The sequence below is a fragment of the Podarcis liolepis genome (assembly GCF_965112155.1).
Source record: "Podarcis liolepis genome assembly, chromosome: 1".
In the NCBI taxonomy this organism is placed as follows: Eukaryota; Metazoa; Chordata; class Lepidosauria; order Squamata; family Lacertidae; genus Podarcis; species Podarcis liolepis.
In genome coordinates, this window is record NC_139554.1 from 48,504,588 (window position 1) to 48,520,754 (window position 16,167).

The window sequence follows — 16,167 nt, forward strand, 5'->3', positions numbered from 1 at the left end:
CCTTACTGAAATGCATTTTGTTAGGTTGGGCTCAGTTCTCCAATCTGTTAAGGTTATCTTGAATCCCGATTCTGGCTTCTGCTGCATTAGGTACCCCTCCCAGTTTGGCATCATCTGCACATTTGATAAGCACCCCCTCAGTTCCTTCATTCAAGTTGTTTCAGTAGGATTTGGGTAGAGACTTCCATGGGAGCCTGCACTCCAAGTAATTTACTCTTAGAAAAGTATTTGGCTGTTTAAAGGAAATATTACCTTCACTCCAGGCCATCTGTTTTGCTGAACTGACACTCTTGTGCTATACCCTTTGCTGCAACTAAAACCCAGCTATTCAAGTTCTGAAAAATGTTGCCCAGTTACTCCAATATGAAATTATGTGTAAATGAGTTTGCAGTTGTTGATTAGCAGCTGCTGTGTTCTGTTTTGTAGGTGACTGACCAGTCTGAACTAGAAATTGACCACTGTAATCTCTCTATTCCAGCTACTTGAAATTAGAGATAAAAAGCATCCCCAGTGCCATGTCACATCAACATGTCATAAAGAAGAGTTCTAATCTCCAATCTTTTTCTTAGCTAAGTATCATGGACCAAGTGGTAGGTCTTTGCTTAAAAGGAATGATTATATACATTTCATATTCTAATCACTTATGTGTTGACAGTAGAGTGGTTTTGCAGTCACACAGAAACCTTGCACAAAGAAAACTAGATGTCATTGAATCTAACCTAGACTTCTCACTGACATTTACCTTTCTATTTCAAGGACTTAAAAAAAATAAAAAGAACATTTGGTCATATGAGTGCCTGCCTGCAACGGTATAGTCCAGGACCAGATTTTCAACCTCATCTGCTGCTAGTGCAATCTAGATGCTTGTTTCCCTTCATAATCAAAAGAGCTTGCAGCTCTTTGTAGCTGGGTAGGATGAGCATATGTGCACTGTAGTTGTTATAACAAATGCAATGTAAACACAGGGCAATGCTGTGGTGGCTGTGCTCCTGAATCAATTCTGTGAAAATATGGGGAGGTGTCTGCTTGTTCTCCTGTTTAAGGGCAAGGCCTGCAGGAAGATGCCACTCAGAGGACAGGCAGAGCAGCAGAACATACTGCCAGTCTAAAACGGAACAAGGAGGTTCTCATTTAGTGGGAAGCGGGTATGAGTCAGTTACTATCCCAAGAGCAAGTCATCAGGACCAAGGACAGATCATGGAGCAACTGGCTACAAGCTACAATAACCTTAAATATAGGTCCATGTCTGGTCAGTAGTTTATAGAGGGATGAACACTGTTACAGGGAGGTGTGTGGCCTTTGATGCACCTTCCTGGAGACTATCAGCTCTCTGTTAATCCTCTGGTCCTGACTAGTGCACTAGTCCCATATTTCTTGGGAATGTGGCGGCGAAGAAAGCTCTCATCCTTGGGAATTGGGTGGCTACGAAGGAATCTCTGAAATGGAGTTGCTGGTATTTGAGGGTAAAGGAAGGGACATTCACAGGAACTAGGGTCACACTTACACCATAAAGTTAAAGCACATGGCTACTCCCAAAGTGTTCTAGGAACTGTAGTTTGCCCCTCACAGAGCTACAGTTCCCAGCACCCTTAACTACCAGTCCTAGGTTTCTTAGGAGGAAGCTGTGTGCTTTAAATGTTTCCTAAATGCATGATGTGGATGTGACCTAGGGGTGGGGTGCCTCTCTTTCATCGCTTGGGGGTGATCTCCACAGAGGAGGGGCTGCTTCCTGCGACAGTCCAGTGAGGGCTCTGTAGAAGTCTCAAGGCCTTCAGTTTGCTAAGATGTTTATGATCAAGAAGTTCCCAGATTTAAGTCCTGAGCTTATGGCAGTTGCCTGGAATTGTTTGTTACTCTTTATGGGAATGTCAGAATGAAAGGCTGCGATATTGTTTTGTTCTCCATAGGAACATAGGAAGCTGTCTTATACTGAGTCAGACCATGGGCCCATCTAATCTGGTATTTTCCATACAGACTGTGGGTGGCTCTTCAGGATTTTAGACAGGAGTATCTCCCAGCCCTATCTGGAAATGCCAGTGATTAAACCAAGGACCTTTCATGTGCGAAGCATGTGCTGTGCCACTGAGCTATGGCCCTTCCACACTTTCCCTTCTCGGAGCAGCAGAAAATTCAGGGCAAGTTTTTCTAGCAGAAACTTCCCACAAAGGCAAAACTGGAGCTGTATCATGTCTTTGCGAAACTTTTTAATATACAGAATATCAGACTGTACAGGATTGGTAAGGAGGAAATGCAAACTTTGTTTCTTTAAGAGTCCAACAAGCTCAGGGCATTCAGTTCTGCTTATGACAATTTCCTCCTTACAGTGTTCAACAGGGGAAAAGTTTGAAATGTTTCCCCTTTTGTATGTCTAAGGCATCCATGTGGTTGATCAAGCAAACAGGTCTAGAAGAAAGACTCCACGATTCAGTGAAATGGTGCAGCCGCATGTGGTTTTGGGAAGAAGGTGGAGTCTAAACACTGTGGCAGTCAGTACACTATATTGCTGGTCACATGACCTTGTGACAGCCTTTCTCATCCTAGTGCCCTTCTATGGCTCCCACCAGTCATGCTGACTAGAGCTGGTGGAAGTTGTTTTCCAAATCATCTGGATAGCACTAGGCTAGGAAAGCCTTCCTTATGGTTTAATGGCTCTGCAGATCTATAAGAAGAAGAAGAAGAATATTACATTACTTATACCCCACCCATCTGGCCGGGGCTCCCCAGCCACTCTGGGCGGCTTCCAACATGATATTAAAAACACAATAAAATATCAAACATTAAAAACTTCCCTAAACAGGGCTGCCTTCAGATGTCTTCTAAAAGTCACATAGTTGTTTATTTCTTTGCCATCTAGTGAGAGGGTGTTCCACAGGGTGGGCGCCACTACTAAGAAGGCCCTCTGCCTGGTTCCCTGTAACCTCATTTATCGCAGTGAGGGAACCGCCAGAAGGCCCTCGGAGCTGGACCTCAATGTCCAGGCTGAACGATGGGGGTGGAGATGCTCCTTCAGGTATACTATACTGTCTTCTTCAAGCAAATATATTCTCTGAGAATATCATTCATTTCATTTGGTGAATTCAGATGATGGTGCTATTACCTCTGGGTTTCAATCTGTTACAACACTTAACTATAATCTCTCTGGCTCTCTAGAACCAAAGGCTAATGAAGTCTTCTCTCTGGTGACTCCCAGAATGAAAGGTCTAGAGCAGAAATGAATTTACTTCATTAGGAAGTAAATGTAGGAGTCCAGCTTCTGTTCCAGTTCATACATGAGACTTTCTCTAGAAGATATGAAACTGCTTGTGACATTTTAAAACATGAATAGGTTTTTACAGCACATACGAAATAGGTCTTGATCTCTGAAGATTTTCCAGCTATTCAAATCAGTCTGTTTTGTGGTTTTTCCTTATGGCAGTCCTTTCAGGAGGACGTCCTTCACCCTTTTAAAATGGATTTGGGGGGGCGGCGTTGCGTTGTTTTTATTTTTATTATGTATTTTGTGGTTTAATATTTTGATTTTATTCTGTGAACCATCCTGAGACCTCTGGGTATAGGACAGTATATAAATTCATTCAATCAATATCCATTGGGTTGATGCTGGGATATATCAGCTTGTCAGAGGGCTGCAGTAGCCTGTGATTCAGCTTTGGGGAATATGAGGCATCTAAGTGAAATAATCATGGAAATATGAGAAAATATGTTGCTCTCCTCAAAGAGTACCTTTAGGCATTAGCAAAGAAAGGCAATCCATTAACACCTGTTGGTTCTGTGGCCTCACAAAGGTAAAAGTATTTTTTGGATAACATACTGCCGCAGCAGGATCATCTGAGCTTCCTTTTTTGAAGACTTGATTATATATTCAAATGTATGAGGTCTTACTTAGTTTTGGGAATATACATTATTAATAAAGAAATTTCATGTTTAAAAAAACGCCTTCCAGCTATTCACAATTAGCAGCTTCCATGAATATAAAGGACAATGTTTCATAAAACCAAAGCATTATAAAAGATAAAAGCAACAATATGAGACAGAATTTTATGTTGCCTCATTATTATCATCATCACCAATAATAATAAAAATAGCAGCAGAAAAACAACAGCAGTAAATAACAGCATCTAACTCAGGTTTCCTCAACCTCAGCCCACCACATGTTTTGAGACTACAATTCCCATCATCCCTGACCACTGGTCCTGCTAGCTAGGGATCATGGGAGTTGTAGGCCAAAAACATCTGGAGGGCCGAGGTTGAGGAAGCCTGATCTAACTCAATACAGTATCTTACTTATTCCCTTACCTACATAAGGACTAACATGCAAGGTTGTCTTTGAATCGTACCTGATCTTACCAGGTTAATATGCAGCTGCTAGGTAGGTTCATCAGAGCTAGGGCAACTGGTCTCAGCAAGAGTCATAATTAACCAGGCAAGCAGAATTGGCACAAGAAAGGGCCACGGCGATAGGAAAATTTTGGGGTATGGTCAAGCAGCCCCAGGGGATGTTATAACGGCAAGCCACAGTCCATAACTGAACTGTGGACTCCACAAGTGAAATGTAAACTGTCCTCCCAGCAGCTGTTTCCTGTTTCCTTTGGCTGGGGATACTCAAAATCTGAGGCTAATGAATGTCTATCTAAGACCAATGTCTGTCTAAAGTTTATTTCAGGTACAGCAACATAGGGCTGAGAAGTGATGCAAAATTTGTAAGTTGTGCAGTGCTGAAAAGGAAGACTCAGAAGGGGGTCACTAATTTGCATCTTTAATTATGGAGCAAATCTCATAAACTATTAAATGTGCAAGCCTGCTGCAAATAGAATCTCTGTTATATAAAATATGAGATTCCCTTTAAGGAGAATTGAATGATCCCTGAGAATAGTTTTTTTGGGTTGTTTTTTTGTTCCACTTGGAAGACACAAGCTTTCCTTTAAAATCTGAGAGAAGCACACAAACTACAGAAGAGAGAAAAGAAGTCAGAGGAAAAGGAGACCTATTCTGAACCGCTAAGAATCTTGATGCAAATGCTGTCTGACATGCCAGGGAGGACAACATGCATTATTCACTAGAATGAAGCACAATCAGCCGGGAAGGTGGTTTGTGGAAAAGAATTTAGGTCAGAACTTCCAAGAAAGAAAATGAGTACAATGTGCTGTAAACAACTTCCCTGAGGGCCTGAGATGGAAACTACCCCTAGCAGCATATGTTCAAAGGACTCTGAAATCCGAGACTTTCCTGGTATGTGAAGGCAGAGTGACTGATCTGTAAGTGCATAGGTAACCTGTTAGTTTGTACAGCTGCAAACAACATTTTTGTTTCTTGAATGAAAAGCTGAGTGGGAACAACCATGTCATACAGTTAAGTACTTAATTCGTTTCAGAGGTCCATTCTTAACCTTAAACTGTTCTTAACCTGAAGCACCACTTTAGCTAATGGGGCCTCCTGCTGCTACCGCGCCACTGAAGCACGATTTCTGTTCTCATCCTGAAGCAAAGTTCTTAACCTGAAGCACTATTTCTAGGTTAGCGGAGTATGTAACCTGAGGTACCAATGTATATGGTAAACACAGGAGTTCCCACCGCAGTTTTGAAGCACCCAGAATAAGAGTCTTCCCAGAATTATAGTATTCATTGTAGATCTCAAAGTTAATGTTGTTGATAAATTACAAAATTTATTCCTCTTTTTCATTATTTTTTCATTATTCGGCATTAGATCCATTTCAGTCCAGTTTCCGTCCTGGTTTTGGGACGGAGACGGCTCTGGTTGCCCTAACAGATGATCTCCGTAGACAACTGGATCGAGGCGGGTCAGGACTGCTGATCCTTTTAGATTTGTCAGCAGCCTTTGACATGGTCGATCATGATCTTCTGGACCACCGCCTTGCAGACATGGGGATACAGGGCATAGCCCGTAACTGGTTGTGCTCTTTTATCTTTGGTCGGGGACAGAGGGTGGCACTAGGGAGGGAAATGTCGTCACGCCACTCCTTGGTGTGTGGAGTGCCGCAGGGCGCAATTCTCTCCCCGATGCTTTTTAACATCTTTATGCGCCCCCTTGCCCAGATTACCTGGAGCTTTGGGCTGGGCTGTCACCAATATGCTGACAACACTCAGCTCTATCTGCTGATGGATGGCCACACCGACTCGGCCCCGAACACACTGACCAGATGCTTGGAAGCTATGGCTGGATGGTTTCGTGGGAGCCGATTGAAACTAAATGCTTCAAAGACAGAGGTCCTATGGCTGGGTCGGGATGGCATGGGGATGAGGGACCAACTCCCTTCTCTTGTGGGGGCCCAATTAGTGCCATTGCCTTCCGTTAAGAGTTTGGGTGTAATCCTTGACACCTCCCTTTCCATGGAGGCACAAGTTACAGCAACAGCCAAGGCGACATTTTTCCACCTTCGCCACATCAAGCAGTTGGTCCTTTACCTTTCGCGCCCCGACCTGGCCACAGTGATCCGTGCGAAGTTCATCTCTAGGCTTGACTACTGTAATTCGCTCTACGCGGGGCTGCCCTTGAAGCTGTCCCAGAAACTCCAGTGGGTGCAGAATGCTGCAGTGAGGCTCCTCACGGGGTCTCTGCCATGGGAGCATATTCACCCAGTGCTTTTCAAGCTGCACTGGCTCCCGGTGGAGTACAGGGTCAGATTTAAGGTGCTGCTTTTGACCTTTACAGCCCTTCACGGCCTAGGACCCTCGTACTTATGGGACCGCCTCTCCCGGTATGCCCCACGGAGGACCTTAAGGTCCATAAATAGCAACACCCTAGTGGTCCCGGGCCCTAAGGAAGTTAGATTGGCTTCAACCAGAGCCAGGGCCTTTTCAACTCTGACTCCGGCCTGGTGGAACGCTCTGCCTCATGAGACCAGGGCCCTGCAGGATCTGATTTCTTTCCGCAGGGCCTGTAAGACAGAGTTGTTCCGCCTGGCCTTTGGCTTGGAGCCAATTTGATTCCCTCCCTCCTTTTCTTTTTTCTTTTCCTTCTTCTCCTGTGATAAGGCTACATTTTAATATTTTAATGTTCCATTATTTTAATGTTGTATTTTATTTTTGTTTTTAAGTTGTAATCATTCATCTTGTTTTTATTATTGCTTGTAAGCCGCTCTGAGCCCGGCCTTGGCTGGGGAGGGCGGGGTATAAATTAAAAATTATTATTATTATTATTATTATTATTATTATTATTATTAGCCAGTATTTACTATTGCCTTGTTCTAAACATCTAAAGCAGGGGAGCCAATGTGGTGCCCTCGAGACACCCCTGACTATCAGCCATGCCAGCTGGGGCTGATGGGAGTTGGAATCCATGAGAATCTATAGGCTACCACCTTGGCTACCCCTGGACTAGAGAAAAGGATAGACATTTCCTACTGGCCGCTGCTGCATCACCTGAAGAACTATTAGCAGTTTATATTAGCATTCACTGAACGTCTAACGTTTGGTGTACTGTTTAGTTAATATCCCTACAGCATCTCAAAACCCAAACAGAGACATGATTGTGTCGATCACCTGTAATAGCTTTTTATTCCATTGATCTGCTAGATAAGAGACAGGAAGTCCCCACAGTCCAGTCTGAAACCCTTTCAGATCCATAAAATTCTAGGAGCAATCAAGATCCAACCCTAGGGGGAAGACAGATCAACACACTTCTGTCACAGATGGTGAAAATTAAAGTTTGATGCAGACGATGTTGTCATTGGACCTATATGTGGAAGGACACTCTGCTTCATTTCAACTCTGCAAGTTCCCATATTGTGTTTCATGCACCAGTTCCTGAAAATTGCCTGTTTCACAATACTAAACCTGTCATATGAAGAAGTACTTGACATGTAGCTTCTATGTGACTGAATGCTGGCTGGAGATTCCCAAAGGAGCCTGACCTCCGCAGAACAGGCTGCATTTGGACAACAGTCCCTTAGGCTTCCAATCCAGTCTTACCTTATTTACGGTAAATCCAGTCATTAGTTTTCAAGACGGGTTCTGTGGGCTCAAAATACATCAGCAGGGCTATTCACTTTGCAAAAGGTCTAGAAACATTGACCCAGTACTTTAAATACTGTGTTACTTTCCCTTGCATCCCTTCAATGGGAGGTGGTTGACATTCTAACTGCGTACAAAAGGGTATTGTTAAATGAAAGCTAATTAGGATAGGATTTCATGTTGCTAAGTGCTACAGCTTTGGTATGCAGGAGAGCCAAACAGCAAGGGCAGGGTATAAGTGTCAAATGCTTAATAGTGCTTCAAACTCCCCATTGCCAAGCAATGGGAAGTTCATTGGAGCCTGTATGGAGTCAATTTCTATTTGTGGCAAATAAGAGTGTACAACCCAGCAAAAGCAGCCACACATCACTATTCTGATCATGGGTTTCAAGCGCCTAAGAGTAAGAGTTTGGGTAATGTGGCTGGAAAGCAGGGACGTTTGGCCGCTCTACAGAGCATTTATCTTGTATCAAAGGGGTCACTCTAAATTAAATGAAGAAAGTAATTGTGCAGACGACAATGAAGATAGATTTTGAAAGTATTTTATTTGCTGGAGGCTTATAGCATTTTTGTAATAATCTGTTTAGAAAGTTGAACAGGTAGTTCAGGGACGGTTGTGAATCTCACAACAACACCAATCTAGACCACCAAAAACAGCCAGCTCACCAAGAAAGAAACAACCGTTACAGCCGTTTATGGTTTCACCATGAGATATAGAATGCAAAGGAAGTTGTGTTGGTTCATAAGAGACAAAATCAAAAATTCACAATAGGGACTTGTTAGGGCCAACCAAAATGTCATAAAACGGTGAGCAGCATAAGAACATAAGACAAGCCTGCTGGATCAGGCCAGTGGCCCATCTAGGCCAGCATCCTGTTCCCAACCGGATGACTGTGGGAAGCCTGAAAGCTGGGAATGTGTGTAACTGCACTCGGCCCAACTGTGGTTTCCCAGCCAGCGGCGTAGCGTGGGTTGTCAGCACCTGGGGCAAGGCAAGTAATTTGCGTCCCCTAACCCAGGGCAAGGCAAGTAATTTGCGCCCCCTAACCTGCCGCCGCTGCCAGCTTCTTCTTGCTGCTGCCTGGTCTGGTCTGGTGTGGTTCTCTCCCGCGCTCAGCGCTGCGCGGCCGCTGCACTGTCCCTTCCCCAGATAGTCCCTCGCTCTCTCTCCACACCGCACACCTGGCACCCACCCCCTCCACAGTGGGCGGCGACCCAGCAGCTCGGATCGGATTCGCATAGCCAGCACTGCAGTGAGAGAGAGTGAGTGAGCCAGGTAGGGGCAGAGAGCTGAGAGTGTGAACGCGCCCCCCCCCAGATGTTGCGCCCGGTGCGGCCGGCCCCCCTGCACCCCCCACGCTACGCCACTGTTCCCAGCAACTAGTATTAAAGCTTTTAGAATTATTTCTCGGAATATATGCAAAGCGGGATTGGGGGAAAGGGGAGGGATAAAATTAATAAAGCCTAGCTAGACTTTGTTGTGATTAAGCCTACATTTAGACCTTCTCAAGGTGGAGTCTGAAGTCTTGGCTGAATCAGCCTCTGCCGGGTGTTGCAGGGCCCCACATTGCACCTAGGACCCCTGCACAAAGAAGCAAAAGCTGGCCACCATTTTTTAAAAACATCAGGGTCAGACGTTAAGCTATTACCACTTGCATTCTTGGCAGCATGAACATATTTAAAAACCTCTGGGCTATAGCTAACAGCCCCTTGATCAGCTTCTGTTGCTCCTAGCAATTGGCAGGCTTCCCACAGGTCAAGAAAAGGGTCAGCTAATGCCACGACCATTACCATAGGGCTGGTTTGTTAAGTTCAGGTTTTTTCTTATGCTACAAACCTCTAATGAATGAAACTGGAGCTCTTTGCTGCAACTGAATTATTAAAATGATGAGATCTGTCCTCCTTCCGAACCTATACGCCCAAGTACCTATGGAAGCGTGTTTCTCTGAAGACAAACGACAGAAAGCACAACCAACAGAGCAACATAGGAATATGCCTTACACTGAGTAAAAGCACTGCCCCATCTAGCTCAGTATCACCTACACGGACTGGCAGCAGCTCTCCAGGGCTTCAAGCATGGGATATTCCCAGCCCTGACTGGCAATGCCAAGGACTGAACTTTGGCCCTTCTGTGTGCAAAGCAGATACTCTGCCGCTGAGCTTTGGCTCTCCCTGGAACATAAAGCTATCAATAGTCACACCATGCAGATGATGACATGTAATCTGGGGCTGATTAATTCATGTACAGAGATGATCTGTGTGTACAGTGTCCAGGCTCTGGGCAGCTTGCAGTGCTAATGAACACATGGAGGTTGGATGTCATTCCCCTTGAAATGTACCTTATCACCTGATCTCTTGTCATCTGCTTGGCACATAAGAAGAGCCTTCACAGATCAGACAGCGGCTTGCCTATCTGGTCTGGCATCCTGTTCTCACAGCAGCCAGTGAGATGCTTTGGGATGCCTGAAAGTAGGATTTGAGTGCAGCAGCTCTCTCCCAGTCCCAGCAACCAGCTTTCAGAGGCATACTGCCTTTGACCCTGAAGGTGGACACCGTGACTAGTAGCCATTGATCCTTATCCTCTGAATTTGTCTAATCCTCTCTTAAAGCCATCCAAGATGCATCTATTCCACGGCGCAAGGGATTAGACTAGGTGCCCTCCAAAGTAACATTTCAACTCTAAAATACTGTGATTCTAAAGCTAATTACTCTGTGTAAAACTCCAAGCCAAATCTCTGGCCCTTTACATTCCTTTAAGCCTTTAGATGAGAAGCAGACCTTAGTAGTCAGGCCAGCACGAGGACACAAGAGCTCATGCAAGTTGCTGGCTTTAGGTTATTATGTCGTGCTGTGTTATTTTATACTGTTGTGAATATTTTGTTGTATGCCACCCTGATAATATGTTTGAAGTTCAGTTAATAAATCTAAATAAATAAATATAAGCACTGGAGCCTGCATCTGAAGAAGTCGATTATCTGAAGTGGCCCCATCAGTACCTCTGAACATCAGAGTTTGCCTTTTTCTACATATCCTGCACCTGAAGTTAGACATTTTTGTGTTTATTGGACATATACTCCCCTACGCATAGGGTTTGGTGGATCACGCATACATTTATATTAACCATATTAGTTTTCTCACCTATCACCATTTAAAAAGAGTAAGAGATTGAAGGCTTCCTGTCCTTGAAAGACCTTTTTATTTTATTTTTAGCCTTCATACTGCATTCATGTAGGATGGGGGCAAGGGATGCTGGAAGAGGAGAAAATGGATTGTTATGGGGAAAGTTAATCACGGTGACACACCTTTTGTTCCAGGCAACCGGATTGTACTTTGAGCCATCCAGAATGTCAGGATCAACAAGTCTTAAACCAGGAGCTTTGGCGCTTAGGCTCTGATTCTCTCTTTTACTAGGGCCACTTATTGGAGGAAGAAACACCGAGCATTTCAAACCTGGATACGTACACTGGTGATGTAGGAGAGCCAGTCTCATATCACTTCCTATTCCATAGCTACAAGACTGGCAGCAAGTCTGGGCAGAGGCCAGGTAGAGGGCCTTTTCGGTAGTGGCACCCGCCCTGTGGAACGCCCTTCCATCAGATGTCAAAGAAAGAAACAACTATCTGACTGTTAGAAGACACCTGAAAGCAGCCCTGTCTAGGGAAGTTTTTAATTGACTTTATTTATTTAACAAAACCGAAACACTGCTTGATTGTAAGAGAACCTCCAAGTGGTTTACAAAAATATATGATAAAACATGAAAACTTCTGATTAAAAAAAAACATTTTATAGCAGGTAATTAAAAACATTCAAAAGCCAATTAGATAAAAAGAGATAAAACACTTGTAACTTCTACATGTCTGGACGACACAAAAATGTTTTAAGCAGACACCGAAAATAATACGATCTCAAAAGGCAGGGAGTTCCATAGTGGAGGTGCTGGCTTACTATAAGATCAATTTCTTACAAATGCAGAATGATTATTATGTGATACTTGTAACAGTGCTGGTTCTGCAAACCGAAGTGGTTGTGTAGACATATATATAGGGATGGTGATCCTGCAAGTAATCTGGGCCCAAGCTGTTAAAGGCTGTAGATAGTATGCACTTTATGCACCTGAGACACTGTCCTTGAGAGAAAACAGAAGTATGTTAGACAGAACAATGGTGACCTACTATAAGGCAGATCTCTATACAAGACACGCAGTTGGCAAACCACCTTTAAAATGATTTTAACACCTGACCACTCACTACAAACTATTGGCATGTATAGGGGGAAATAATGGCAGAATCACCTCTCAAATGCCCAGAAGCAAACGGTCAAAGGGAGCAGACAAATTTTGAATTGCATTTATGTTTGTAGTCTTACTTCAGAGATGTAATATAGACAGATACCCATCATTTCTAAATCCACTTACTTGAATTTATGACAGGTTCTTTTAAGGACAGATTATGATTCAAACTAGGCTCTGAGTTACTATTACATGTTGTTTTCAGACTCCCCGCAATACTCCTTATCTCCAGCAATAATCCTTTATCTCTTACCCTTGCTGACAATGAAATAAATCCATTTATCGAGATGTACTCCTTGTTCCTCCTTATCTCCACTGCCGTGAGGAGAAAAATTCTCCAGCATTGTGTGGATATATGCACCCTGGCAGCTGAATGCTTTAGTGAGGAAAATGTATTCACACATCAAATGCAGTGAATAACGGTAGCCACTAGATGGCATCGACAGACAGTATGATAATAAATGTTGCCTGCAAAAGCAGCTTCTCACTTTTCTCTCTGAAACAGGAACTTAGGCATCCCCCTTGAGGGCAATGTTTGGATTCTAACTCTGGTCAGCCCCAGCCAGCAGAGACATTGGTCCGGGATTATGGGAGTCATAATTCTATAAAATGTGGAGTATACATAGTCAATCCCATGACATCCATTTTGTCTGAAAGATGGTAACTGGACTCCTCCTGAGGCTTAGTTTGAACCACTAGTCTGTCTCAGAAATTCCTTTTCAGTACCAAATCCTGGTGTGAAGTAAAAGCACAGCAGAGAGCTTCTGATCATGTGCAAAGGGTCTTTCCCTCAGCAATGAGTAACCACAGCCCACCAGCACACATTTACAGTTAGGGACAGGTATCAAAGGTGTAGAAGGCAGCTTCCAGGCAAGTTTAAGAATTGTGCATTCTTAATATTAAATTCTGTTACTCACAGAAGTGTAGAATAAATTCTTGGGAGCTGCATTTTTTTAGCTCAAAATGATGGAAGGGAGGGAGGGTTTGGGGGACCGTTTCCGCACCTCAGACAGCAACCTTTGCACTTAATATTTTGTTGACGATCAAGAAAATTCAGCACAGGACTACGAGCCTATCATGAAATATCACATTCCATCTTCTAATGTGATACAAACGTCACTTTTCTTTTCCAACAGCCAACCATACTGCAAAACAAGCTTCTTCTGACATTCAAGGTAAAACTCCACTACGGAGACATGCAAGTGCCTTTGGCAGGGATCTAGTAAGTCCTGTGCTTGCACCTTGGCCTTCAGTGTTTTGGGGATCTTCTGTTGTACAGTCCTTGATGATTACACAATGTTTAGGGAAGTTTCTAATGTTTGGTGTTTTATTGCTTGTATTATTATTATTATTATTATTATTATTATTATTATTATTATGTTGGAAACTGCCCAGAATGGCTGGGGGAACCCAGCCAGATGGCCGGGGTGTGAATAATATATTATTATTATTATTATTAAGTAAGCACTTTTCCAAACCAGTCTTACCCTTGCTGTCTTCCTTTGCCTGCTTTCTGCTGCAGTAAATGTTAATTTTGTGGGGAAAGCTCTGAGTTTCCTGGAAGCCCTGAACCAGCTGTGTATGTTTATAAGAACCCTCAGTCAGATGAGTCAGGGAGAGGAGGACAGAGCAAGGGGGTATCCTCTCGCCTTCCTGGGAGTGAGATAATCTCCAATCACACACTTCCCTATCAAGGCCTGAGAGATAAGAGAGCAGAGAATTCAGCATCTGGCAACAGTTTGCCTGATGTCAGCATGAAGCTGGGGCAAAGGCCAAAACACTCATGGAGTGAAACTGCTCTCATCTCTTACTTTCCCAACTTTCACGTTTCAGCCCTTTCAGTCCCTCAAAGACATTCACACGGCCCTTCTAGCAGGGGCTGATGGGAGTGGTAGGCCAAAATACCTGGACGGCCTCAAGCTGAAGGCTGTAGATGTCTTTAACCTGTGCACACACCTTGTAATGCAGGGCAGTATCATTAGGGTCTGGTTACAGAACTGGAGGGTTGATGCTGGGGATACGAGAGATAAGAGAGTTTCCCAGTGGCAGAGCTGAATTTGAATGTGTTATGACAGCTTAAGTCACTGAGAATTTTTAAAAATAGCTTTCCAGGGTGAACCAGGAATCAAGGGTGCCAGCTCCTGGGGACTGAGGCACTGGGGGGGGGGCAATTTCTTCCTAGGGGGTTTGGGCCCTCAATGTTCAGAGAGACACACACACCCATGTGACGTCAGACCAGGCCCTCAATCCTCCAGAGAAGGTGCCACCTCTGCCAGGAATTGACCTAACCAGAATGAGATGTTTCTTTCTGTTGTGTGTGTGTGCGCGCGCAAATGTGCTCCGTCCTCTTGTTCTAGCCACTCTAGTTTATTCCCTGCTTCCACCTGGCTGTCAGAATTGGCTTTGTATCAGCACACAAGATGATGGTGAAGATTCTGAGGCCTCAAGATGATGACCTTCACCTTCTTCCAAAAGTTGTGAATTTGATTTGTGATCAAAAAATAAAATTACTGAGGGAGGGGGAGCCCTGCTTATAAACCTCCCAAACTGCAACTAAGATACAATAAAGGCAGAAACATTGTTTGAAAGAGCTCACTTTTACTTGAGTATAGTACAAAGAAACTGGGAGGAAAAAGTGAATCTGAGCGTGCTTTTGAGACTCTTGAGCAGACATAGGCAAACTCAGCCCTGCATATGTTTTGAGACTTCAGTTTCCATTATCCCAACTACCAGTCCAATTGGCTTCTGTATGTGCCTTGGGGGGAGGGCACCTGAGCTGCAGGAAGAGGACAAAGCTGTGAGGGGCATGTGGCTGCCCTATACCCACTACACTAGCCTGCTGCCCTCAAGTGCAGTGGAGGATACTGCTAATTCACCAGTAATAGAGCAACATTCAACTACCAGTCCAATTGGCTTCTGTATGTGCCGTGGGGCATAGGCGCCGACTCCATGGGGCTTGAGGGGGCCCGAGCCCCCTCAAAAATTCGTTTGGGGGGGCTCCGCCCCCCCAATAATCTCCGGCGCCCCTCCAGCAGAGCGCCATCGCCGCCCCTCCCCCAGCCCAAAATGCACAGGGTCGGGCTGCATGCCTCCTGCCCTCCCTCCCGAGCAAAAGCTCCACCTTCGGAGCTGATTAATAGGAGCAGCACGCTCTCCCCTATTCGCTCACGAGGAGGCGGCGCCACTTTATTTGCATATTCATGAGCTTATTTATTATTCATGAGCTTTCCCGGGCCCCCCCAATATTTTTATAAGTCCGCGTCCCTGCCGTGGGGGGAGGGCACCATCTTGTCCTGCAACTCAGGCAGCAAAATGTCTTGAGCCAGCCCTGCTAGCAGGGGAGTCTGTGCAACTCTCCTCCCCACTGTGTCTCATTAGCATCCAGTGTTTGCAGTCAACAGGAATACACAGGGTTTAAGGCCCACAGATCTGATTATATAGTACTAACAGGGAGAGAGCGAGAGGGGTTTTTCCCATTCATTCCCTGTGGCCAATCAAGACACACAAAAGCCTAGTGAAGAGGCTTGGGAGTGCAGAGGAATCACAAAAGAGATTGCCTTGTACCTTTTGAGGGAGCACTGCTCTTGCATTCATAAAGGTCACATCACCCCACATACTTCAGTGATGCCAACCACCTAGTTCAGGGGATTTGTTAAAGTTCCCATCCCTGGCTGAGTTCCAAGCAGTTCCATTCCTTGGTTATCTTTCTTTTCTTCTGAATGCATCCATAGTCACAGCAGCTGGGCTTGATCTTGACTTTCGGTGATATATGATGCCTGACATCACTTGCATAGCATTTACCCAGCAACCTGCTGACTCCGAGAAAGGTGCAGCAGGGAGTGCTCTGGTATGCGAGGACATCATGTACTACATGCCGTCCAATACCAGACACACAATATATTGCATAAAACT